Below are 12,159 nucleotides of genomic sequence, written 5' to 3' on the forward strand. Positions count from 1 at the left end.
TTTTAACAATGGTGGCTGAAATAAAATGCTGCAAGTATTTGAAAGTATTCAACCAGTCAGAAATGTTCAGTGCCGCAAGCTCCAAAGTTCAGTAGTTTTGGGAAGTTTGGCCTACCACCTTTTCCCCTGGCAGGGACTTTTTTGGGGGTAAAATAATGTCCTGATAATTTAATTTAGACCCTGGTCCCCACAGTGGAAATTTGGTACCCCCAAGGAAAAAGTTACTACAGTGGAAATGTGGCTTTTGAATGCTGCATTACCAACACATTAGCCTCGAACAGCTAGCATATATAACAGCTAGCTTGGTTAGCATTAAACTTTAGACTGCAGGAAAACTATTAATTGACAAATGTGACAGATCAGCAATCATAAAACAATCTCCAGATCAGATCAATATTTGCTTGATCGCAGATTTGACAAAATGGTGGATGTAACTATGTCATTAAGCTAAACTGTGCCAGTAGAGTTTGCCATAGCAACTGACTGTTCAGCCGTTGGTGGCAGGATGATAACTAAAAAATATTTTTTTTAAGCACTTTTAAGCACGCTTTTTCTAGCCAAGTTTTTATTAGTAGATTCTGTATTTTAAAATCCATAACATTTAGCCCAACAGTAAATCAACAGTTAGCTCTTTAGAATGTTTGTTAGCATTAAACTGACGACAACAGCTATAATAATATAAAAAATGTACCAACTGACAATGATGCAACAGTGGAAGAGATGTGTGGAAGCTGATAACAATATTTGTTTGGTCACAGATTTGACAAAATGGTGGGCGTGACAATGGTAGTTACAGCGTCAGATAAACTGTGCCGGTTGTGGTTGCCATAGCAACACAATTGTCAGCTGTAACCAGCTGTTGGTGGCAGGATGTCTGCCACATAAACAAACTAATACTGACAAAAATTGTTAAAGCAAGTTTTCTTGCCACGTTTCTATTATTAGACTGTATTTTAAAATACATAACAGTTAGCCAAACAGTAAATTAACAGTTAGCTCATTAGAATGTTGCATTAACAACACGTTAGCCTCACACAGCTAGTCAGCTTGCTTGGCTTGCATTAAACTGACTGCAGGGAAAATAAACTGTCAAATCAACAATCACAAAACGGTGCTAATATAAGAAGTACCTACAGATAAACCTTCAACAAGCAGATTTAAAAAATGGCTGTAAATATTTGCTTGGTCACAGATTGGACAAAGTGGTGGATGCAACAGTGTCAGTTAGCTAAACTGTACCAGTAGTGGTTGCCGTAGCAACAGAATGTTCTGAACTAATAATGATTTTTTTTAAAGCACTTTTTTTCCAGCCAAGTTTCTATTAGTGGACTTTGTAAGTGACGTTGACCCATTAAATACTGAAATATTTGAGCCCCATCCAAGATGAAGACTTGGCCGGCCTCCTGAAAACGAAAACTTCTATTCATTTGACGTCAATCTTTCGTTTAGGATCTTACATGGACTTAAACTGTAAATCAACAGCACTAATTCATTTAAAGGGCAGACACGGTGAGGTCATGGTGTTCACATGAGCTCTCACAGCGTTGAGTGGGAGGATCTTGGCATCTGAATGAGAGGAGCTGCTCGCAGGCCTTCACTCCTGAGGCTGAAACAGAGATGTCCAGTCCACTTACCTCCCCCCTGTCCAGTTTCTCTGAATCTGGCACAGCGGGGATGCCGTAAGAATTTAATTTCCGTGTCCGAAACCTCATATCGACACACTTGAACACAACATTTCCTCTCGAGTATCTCTTTTTCATGCTCCTTCAGAACAACACAGTCATATCGGGATACTCTGGACTAGAGGCCCACCACTGTCCACAGTGATGAAGCAGACGGGGAGAGCAGGGCAATCTGTTGCAGTGTAAACACAGGCCCAGAAAAGCACTGGAATGTCTCTGCAGTGGGAGCTGGAGTACGAGGTCAGCTCGAGGCCAAGGCAGGTGGTATACATCAGAATCGAGGCTGACATCTCAGCATTAACTTATCCAAACAAGAGGCAGGCGGTATGTTAGCGCTGGAGGAGGAGCAGGATGAGGAGGAGGAGGAGATAGAGGAGGAAGGAAGAGTGAGGAGAGAGACAAGAGTGGCGGGGGGGGGGGTATGAGGGGCTGAAGCAGACAGGAACGAGGGGGAGTGTCCCTCCTACAATGCAATCATCTTCCCATCTCTCCCTCAGTCCCAGAGGAGAAAAACACCAGTTAGTGTACGAGGCTAAACATGACATGAGACTTGCTGCCATTTGAAAGTCTTTGATCTTGATCCTGTAACTGATCTGGAGAGTTGTAGCCACGAATCACTGGCAGCATGTCCAAGACGGTGTAGAGAACAGAAGCCCGAGAGCACGATGAACTCCAGCCAGTACTGAAAACTCATTTTCATTTGACGTCAGTCTTCCTCGTTAACTAATTAACTTTTGCAGGTTTGTTGCAATTGTTGCGCTCTAAAATGCCTGATTTCACAGAGACTTTTTTTTTAATTGATGCATGTTGTGATGTTTTTAGCTGTCTTTTGCAAGCAAGTAAAAACTGCAACTGTTTCAGGGAGAACAAAACCACGCTCTGATCTGAGTGTTCTAAGTAACCATGCACAGAGCATTGATAAACAACAATGACAGACCTTGTGTTCTTTTCAGTACCCATGAAAAAATAAAATACAACATACAGAAAAATAGTAAAATAGTACATGCATGACATTTGCACAGGGAACTGCTATGTCTGGAACTTGCAGGAGGCCACAGTGATTGGTCAAATTTGCAGAAAAGTTGCAGTGATTGGACGAAATTGCAAGGTTGTGCAGAATTCTTGGAGATTGGTTGAATTTGCATGGAGGGAATGACTTGTGCTGCTGCTAAATGTGTTTACTTACTGTGTACTTAATGTTTTATTGATGCAGTACTGGGCCTCAGCATCTGTCATCCTGGACTAGTGGCCGTGAAGGTCTACTTTAATCTAGTCATCAGTTTCTTTGATATCTGCCCACAGTTGAACGTAGCAGCCCACTTGATTTTGGAACAGCCCATCTGATTTGTCGGTGGCCGCAAAATTGTAAACAGGCTACGTGACTCAGGTGTCAAAAATAGACTCGGGATACAGAGAAGACTGACCTGTGAACAAATTTATTTCTCAACTGATTTCCATTATATTGTTCTAACTGTTATATTCAAGGGTTCATGATCTACATGGAGAAAGAAAAAGTTTTTTTTTTTTCCTAATTTACTTACTTGTCTTTATTAGACAGCAGACAGTACAGAGTAGGGCTGTCAGATTTTCACTACATGTCCGATCTGCAAACATAGACGAGGCAGGATTTATGACCTGACCATGACCTCACATGGGGGAGATGTTTTGGCTTCACTTTAGGGGAGCTCTCATGTTTTTTATATGTATTTTTGGGCCTTTTTTATGGGTTTATTGATAGTATGACAGGAAGTGGGGACTGAGAACGGGGGGGGGGGGGGGGGGGGGCGACAAGCAGCAAAGGGCCGCAAGCTGGAATCGACCCCACAGCCCCTTCAGAGGATCTACCGCCTCAGCACGTGGGGTGCACACACCCCAGGGGAGCTCTCATGTTGTCCATCTTTATATATGTCAGTGGTCTGAACAGAGATGTAGCCTTATATGTGGAAAAGCAACAACCTAGCGGAAATACTCAAGAAAAGCCTGGGTCCAGACGTTCAAATCCGCCCACTCCAGTGAGCTGGCTGTTTCTCTATATATGAATATGAAAAGGAAGTGAAACAAGTTGGCTGCCTGTACTGTGTAATGTATCTACTGTACAGTAAATGCAACATTTGCCACAACTTTGCATTGCAGTGCCCCAGCCCTAAATAAAAATGTGACATGATCCCCCCAAAACAGATCAGATTTAAATCAGTTTTAAAAGTTTCATGTGCACTACAAAGACCAGATGTGAAGGGAAAAGCAGATGCGTAGAAGCCTTGATTTTAGAGACTCACTCAGCTACTGAACTGGACCTAATAAACATCTCCGGATCAGTTGAATCAAACGTGTGGGGTTTTGGCTCGAAAGTCAGTGTGAAGTCAGTGGTTCACTGGGCAATAATGCCAATGAGAAATAATGTCAGTCTTTATTATCCCTGAAACAGTACAATAACAGTCCCACTAGTCTGAACGACCATCTGAAATCCATCCACGCTGAGCTTATATTGATAACAGCCATAATTACAGACCTGTGGCTGCTGATATTATCAAAAGTTACACGTCATGCCAAGAGTAATTTTCTTTTATGAACTATAAAACCCTCGAATCCCTGAAGAAAAAAAAAAGAGTAGAGACATTGTGACCTTGGTGTCCTGACCAGCAACACCTGCAGTCAGACTGCAGTACATGTGGACAGAGCGAGAGGACGTCTCGATTCAACGTTACTTCTCTTTACTGACTGCACCACTTACCATCAGGGTCCTATTTAAAGCCGAGGCCACGCACTGGTGTGTGAGATCCTGACCTTACCGGGAATCGGGACTTAAATCATCTTCTCATCCATGACAGTCATTTTGTGAGCAGCCTGCAAATCCTTGAGATTACAGACTCACTGCTCAGCACCAGATCAAGACGGTTCACCATAAATGGAGCCGAGTTGCAGTAAATAATAATTACAAGCCGCGCTGCTGATATGACCTATTATGGAGAGGTATATGAAGCCGTTGTTGCTGCTGGCACATAATAGCAGGTTTTGTGGTACAGTGCAGTATATTGGCATGGTTGGATTTTTGGGGCTAAATATTTACATGGCCTTGAAATAATATTATAAAAATCTGTGACTCCAACTTTGGTCAGTTTCCTGTTTTTACTTCAGTTAAAAGACTCGTGTAAAATCTCTTACTCACTCTATTGTACAAGCACAAAATAAAAACAAGATCGAGCTGATATAAATTTGTAAAAAAAAAAAAAATCAGTGTTTTGTTGACATGGTATTCATCCAGCAGCATTGAAAAGTCGCACGTCTCAAACAAACACCATACAGGCAGTTTGTTATGATTGTCTGTGGCTATTTATTTGAAACTGTAGACTGTTTAGATGGGCTGTTCTCATCATTTTCACTTGTTGTTTTCGCCATAGTTAAAATCTTCTTGCACACGTGCTGCCGGTCTCTTCCTGCTTTGGAACAATGGCCACATGTCACTGCTTTCCTAATAAGGATGTGTGGAAGGGCTCTTTAGTGTGGAGAGGCGATGGAGTTGCAAAAACAGGCGTGGAAAAGTTCACAGCTAGGCTCTTAGTCTACATAACTGTTCAACCTCTGATTTATAAACAGGACACAGTTTTACTCCCCGTTCACACCTGGAGAAAACAATCCTTTAACATTAAAAGGGTAATTGTTGGGAGGTTTCAACAGCACATTTGTTATAAAACATCATAGACCTGAAATTAGCTTTTATTATTTGCTTCCTTATCTGCGGTTCAGACACAATCATCCCATTTACGCCTGGAATTAAAGGATCTGTATCTGAATATGTTATCTGGATTATAAACAACCTTACCTTTGTGGTTACACCTGGTGTTTTTAATGCATTCTTCTTATCCTAATTCAGATCAGATCTCTGTCCTCCAGGGCAAAACCTGCACGTCAGTAATTTCAGGTGGCGGCAAATCAGCCCTAGACTGACATAAAAAAATCAGAGTTTTGTAAGTTACTGACTTCAGGGAAACTTCATAAATGTTTGAAATGCAGACTGTGACATTTTCAGTTTTCCCCCTCTTGTAAATTTGGCAAATATACATTCAGTTATCCCTTTCTTTGTATAAAAAGTATTGTGTCCGTTCGTCATGGTGTGTCGCAATACCGACATTTAGACAGTTATGTGACTGAATAAATGATGCCTTGTTATTTCACAGCTTTGCTTAATATTTGATTCAGATTGTCAGTTGGAGCATTTTTAGTTATTTATTTCTGTATAGCAGACTGTTACTATTCAATAATATCATTTTTAAATCCAGAAAATAATTTTTAAATTAATGTTTTGTGTGAAATATTGTGTTTTTTGCAAGTAAACATGTAATAAGCAGGATAATGTACAGAGAGCTTTGTGTCACGGTCCTGCATCACCCTGTTGTGGATTATTTCATCATAATAACCTGCTCACTGTACATTATCCCTTACTTAACAACAGATGAGCTGCACAGATGAGTGCAGGGCACACCGTCACACAGTTATTTCGTCCTTTATATCATTCATTTCTCACCATTAGTGCTTTCATTTTTTATGCAGTTTCACTGAATAATGCCTAACTTGGTGCTTTCATGCCACAGAATAGACGTAGAATGAGCAACTAGAGGCGTGTCTCTTTCAGTCTCCTCGCTCGCTCGCTGTCTAAATGTGATCACCCATTTATGGCAGATAAAAACAAATATCTGTATCAATGTTATGTTGTGTACAGATGGCAGCATGTTGTTCAGACTGTATTTACATCCTCCTAAGATCCCAACACTGTGCACCACAGACTACCTCCAGATGTGGCCGGGCAGATCTGATCACATTCTGATCACAACACATTTGCACTTTGTGTTAACATGCAAGTTTCCTTATCTGGATAATGTGTCTGGATAAGGATTGCATTTTTATTCCAAGAGTAGTAAATGGGGTCCATATCAACAACACAGATCAGATTCTTAAAAAAAAACCCAACAACATAATGAGTGTTTACTTGCATAGTTGTATCCTGGTAACAATCAGGGTTTTAAAGTGCGCTGGTTATGTGTTGTGAATATAAACAGCATATCCTGATTTCAGAAACCTGAATAAGCACCTGATTTTAGATAAAACAGGATATGCTACCTGCAGCATTCCTGTGGAAACATAATAATGGCTTTCAAACACTGATCCAGTTCTCTGTCATGTGTGCACAAGCAAACGTTTTGTCTTTAAAACACACAATAAAAGTAAAAGCAGCAGTGTCCAGATGGCCTGAAGCCAGAAACTAGGTTCATCTTTAACAGCTCAGGTAACACATTCAGTACAGAAATAAGACAGTCCCTGAATGTGGGGTTTAAAAAGAAACACACCTGCACGTAGATTATCAGAAACCTTATTGTCCATGTCAACGTGTCCTGACTATGATCAAAACCAGGTCACTATTGCTCATCTAAACATACCTGAAGCATCACCGTCTGCTTTGACCCAAACAAGTGAACCTCCGGCTCAAAGAGGAAGCGACTAGTTGTTACTGTTTTGCTCAGATGGAACATAACGGCGTGATGTCTGCAGCCACGACTGATCTGAATACATAAAAGCACTTATTGCTCACATGCTATATGGGCTGTAGCATGCTAAGCGAGAGCCACAGCAGAGCTACAAGTGAATAAGATCAGTTAAGAGCCATACAGCAACACCTTGATCAGCATTAACAGGAAACAGGCCAAGCATGATTTAAAACTCTGCCTGCGCTGTACAGCATGGTTTTCCACCTCACCGGCTCAACACAATGTGAGCCAGAAAATAACGTGACAAATACGATGCAACAGAAATATACTTCCTATAAAGTATTTAATATATTAACCTACATGTTTTCAGTGCATTGTGGAATGTAACTAATAAACAGTGGTGGTGATCACATCTTTCAAAATGGTAAATAAGTAAAATAGCAAAAAGTATTTGCATCAAAATATACTTTTATGAATAAAAGTACTCATTTTGCAAAATAGCTCATTTCAAAATGATGTAATTTTTATGATTGGTGTATAATTAGTGATGCATCAATGTTTACATCACTTTAATGTTGCAGCTGGTAATGGCAGAGCTAATTTTAATTAATTTATACACTGCACAATAAAATGTCATCTTTAAAATTCATTTATATTTTGTGTTAATACTGTGAATCTACCCAGCTACTACTAAGTACTAAAATATTGGGGGAAAGTGCAATATTGGCTAATAAAATGTAGTGAACTAGAAGTATAAGGTAGTATAAAATGGAAATACTTAAGTAAATGTACTTTTGCTACATTTCACCATGTATTTCTGGTCTGTACTAACATATAATCTACTAATACTTCCTTTAGCATTTACAGCGCATCTGAAATTTGTCTGCGTGTGTTGCTCCAAAACCTGTTTGTACCTTTCAGCATGAATGGCGCCTGTGAACGACAGTTACCCATGATGCCATGGGCTCTAACACACCCCCATACCATCACAAAAGCTGGCTTTTGAAGTTAGCGCTGGTAACAATCTAGATCCTTTCCCAGAGGACATGATGTCCATGATTTCTGAAAACAATTTGAAACGTGGACTCGTCAGACCGCAGCGCACTTTTTGACCTCTCTGAATTTTTTGCATCAGTTCGTCTCAGATGAGCTCAAGTCCCAGAGAAGTCTGCAGCGTTTCTGGACATTGTTGTCTTTCTCTTTGCATGGTAGAGTCTTAAATTACATTTGTAGATGCAGAGACAAACTGAGTTTACTGACAACGGTTTTGTCACAAAGTGCTGACCCTCACCTCACATGTTTGTGAACGACTGAGCCTTTCGAGGATGCCCCTTTCATACCCAGTCATGATACTGTTACCTGTTGCCAATTAACCCGTTTGCCTGCAGACTGTTCTAAACAGATGTTTTTTTTTAGCATTCAGCAACTTTCCCAGTCTTTTGTTGTTGTTGTCCCAACTTTTTGAAACATGTTGCAGGCATCGAATTCAGAATCTCAAGAAAAGAAAAGTAATATTCTGCGATAAATTATCTCATTAAGTCAAGAAATCAGCCTCTTTTTCCTCAAGATATTTAGATAAATTAACTTATCAAGAAAAAATTAGCTTTGATATCTTGAGATAACGACATTACAAAATAATTGCAAGCTTTTCCATTCTTAGTCTCCATACTTTCACTTTCACTGAGAGATGCTTTATAATGACACAGTTAATTTTTGGATGCAAAATTGGTGCAATTTATCACAGAAAGGTGCCCAGCAGTAAACCAGTTGTGTACTGGCTGTGCCATTGATTTCCTGTGGGGAGAGAAGTGACACCCAACTAGGCAGAAACTCTACCTTTACACTACATTAAAAACATACTACAGTCTTGCCAGCAGTCAGATGTGGCTACCAGATTTATGAATATGAGTATAGTTTACAAACTTTGCTAAATCCAATGCTAAAGTTAGCGTAGCTGTTATGTGTACAAGGCAGACATGATGTATAGCGCTGCACTTCGCCTCTGTAAATCTATGTGCCAGTGAGCAAAGAGCAAATTTCTTATCTTCTGAAGGCAGATCAAGATATTTTTTATCGTTTCAGGGAAGCTGCCAACAACCAAGGAATATAAAGTCTTTTGCAGATACCTGTCTAAATAAGGCACATGTAAAGCACCTATGTACGCTGCATTAGCTAAAGATGCAATGTGCCCCATGTCTTTTCTTTAATAGAATGAAGGCAGTGATTTTCAGCAGGTGTTCATCCTTCTCTCTTAAATATCTTTCTTCTCGTTGTGACCTCGGTCACCTTGACCTGCCCGACTGCAGCTGGCAACACTGGCTGCAGGAGTTACTGTCAATGGGCCTTTTGTTTCCCTTTAGCAACTCCATTGAAACAAAACTCCGATTTATTAAATATGTTATACTTTGATCCTCCCCCACACACATGTGCTCGGACACATGATTTCATATTTAGACATCTTAGGGAGAAAGTTTAGTGTCCTAAAGAAATTGCTTGACAGAAAAAAAAAGCACTGTAAAAAAAAAAATCAACATAAAATTTCTAGTATTTGTATCAGAACTTAGAAACATGAGTTTTTCTTAATTGAAATCCATTTACTTGAAATTATGAGTTTAATGGATGGACCAACTAATTGTGTTTCCCGAGGCTGAACAGTTGTCGGTTCACCTTAATATCTTAAACTTACTGAATTCTCAAGTACAAGTGAATAAGTGTCAGGTCTTTTTGACCAGGAAAGTTTATTCATTTTGAATCATTACAAAATTACCTCAACTTGTCTTTTAAAATTCAGTCAATTTGAAAGTTCAGGGCAGCCCAGGCACTACCTTTTTAAAGTTAAAACTGTTTATTTTTATAGTGAATTGAGAATAATAATCATAAATAATCATAAAGCTTAGTGGATAACAATTAATTAGTGTCGGCTTGAATTAAAATGAAATTCTCTCGTTATTCTTCTTAAATTAATGCGAACATTTTTGCTTTTAAAAATGCAGTACGTGTCTGTGTTCCTCATCCTGTGTCGAGGTTTATGTCTTGTACTGTATACATGTGGGCAGTCAGCCATACATGATGCTGACATCACTAGAAGTTTCACTGAAAAAGTTTGAGAAGTTTTGGCCCACGCCTGCGTCCATTGTCTCGACTGGAACATCTTCCATTGCCCCCTTTAGATAAAACTCTCCCAGAAACTCTGTCTGTTACATTTTTGATAAGAGATGAGCCCTAAAAACAGCGGGCGGCATCTAAATTATGCAACCGCTCGCGTCCTCTTAGGGGAAAAAGTAGAGTTGGGCTGAGTTGTCGAAGGGAACGAGCCATGACAGGCCTGTGCATGGGGGGGTGGTGACCATGCATTATGAATGGTGCTAAGTACGCCTCAGCTGGAGGAGCTGAGTGGAGGCGATGGAGGGCGACGGGATAGTGCCAACCTATTGGCCGCCCGCGGGTAATGCACTTCACTTTAACCCCCCCAAAAAATATTCTCTCTCCTCCAATTCCCCCATTACTGCACCCGGCTTTCAACACGGCACCTGCTACGGCCTTAAAATGTCCACCTGAAGTTCAGAACCTCCAAAATAAAATCCACGCAGTCGTTTATGCGGAGGAAGAGTGCAGAGGATGACTAATAGATTGTAAAAAACTGCACTTCCCGTGAGTGAGGAGGATTTCCAAAATGATTCAGATGACTTTCACTTGAGATGTTCTCTGCAACAATGAAGCCAGTTTGTTTTTGTTTAAATGCTTAAAACTTTCATCATATTCATTCATATATTTCAGGCATTTATCCTCTTGAAACTCATCAAGAACGTCTTACAAAAAAAAGTAAAACTGCAGCCTCTCAGCCTGAAGCGCCTTCAATCCATCGGCAAGAAGAAACACAGAACCAGACTAAAAACTGTTTTATTTAGAAAGCAGGGTAACAAAATTTATTGTGCTGGGCAATGCAGTGATGTGCTTCAATTTACTTGTTATTCATGTCACAAATCAGGTTTAAAATAGTCCTTTATGATAAATAAATACTGACCAAAGTAATAAATGCATGTAAATACTTTGTGCATTTTAAGCAGAGTTAGTTTGAGAATACTTTTTCCAAATATGCATTAATAGTTCTTTCCTATAACTTACCCAGTAAAGTTCATTTTATCTTATCTTAGCCATGAATTTGGCTAAGATAAGATAAGGTAATTTGCACTGGTGGACTGGAGCCTCTCGCCGCCCCTTGTGCCCTAATGTTCAAGAAAATGCAGCAAAAGTGCCCTCTTGGATGCCCCTGGGGTAGACAATACATGACAAAGTGCCCTCTTAAGTGTTCCAGTGAAGAAAACGTGACGCTGCCGACATGCTACAAAAAGCCTCTTTAGATATTAGTTCCTTGTTAGTAGTTGTTGTACTTCGCCACATAATAAAACACTTTTAATCCAAACTGTTTCACCATAAATGCATCACGACTTCCAGCACACTGGTGCACTTCTTTTTTTTTTTTGTTTGCCTGAGTCCGTCACTGGTGACTCCACTGATTATTCCAGTAAGCTGAAAATGATACAGCACTAATTTGACAAGAAGATATAAGTGAGTTCCCCTCTTAATATTTAGATGTGTTAGATTAATGGCAAGTGTTCGTGAAATCATGTCATTGCAGGAAATGACCTTTTTTTAACTTTTCGAAGCAGGGAAAGAAGGCGCCTGATGATGTATTTTCACGTGTCCTTAAGATGCAGCTCAGCTCAGGACTGTGTTCAGGCAATATTGACCCTCTGAAAGGAAAAAAAGATTGCAGGTTTATTAAAATAATCTACACATTCCCTCGTTTATTACAGTGTTCTGATTTTTTTATAGGATAAAAGGATAAAAATAGTTTTGTAGAAATGTGACGTATTTAAAAGTCTTTCAAAACGTATACAGCGTCCCACATTATTCATAAAACACTGTCCTTCAAACTAGCTGCTGTGTTTATGCAGATAATGATGCAGTTTTATTTTAACTTCTTTATCTGGCTT

Source organism: Lutjanus erythropterus, chromosome 1 (assembly GCF_056507025.1).
Source record: "Lutjanus erythropterus isolate fLutEry1 chromosome 1, fLutEry1.hap2, whole genome shotgun sequence".
In the NCBI taxonomy this organism is placed as follows: Eukaryota; Metazoa; Chordata; class Actinopteri; order Lutjaniformes; family Lutjanidae; genus Lutjanus; species Lutjanus erythropterus.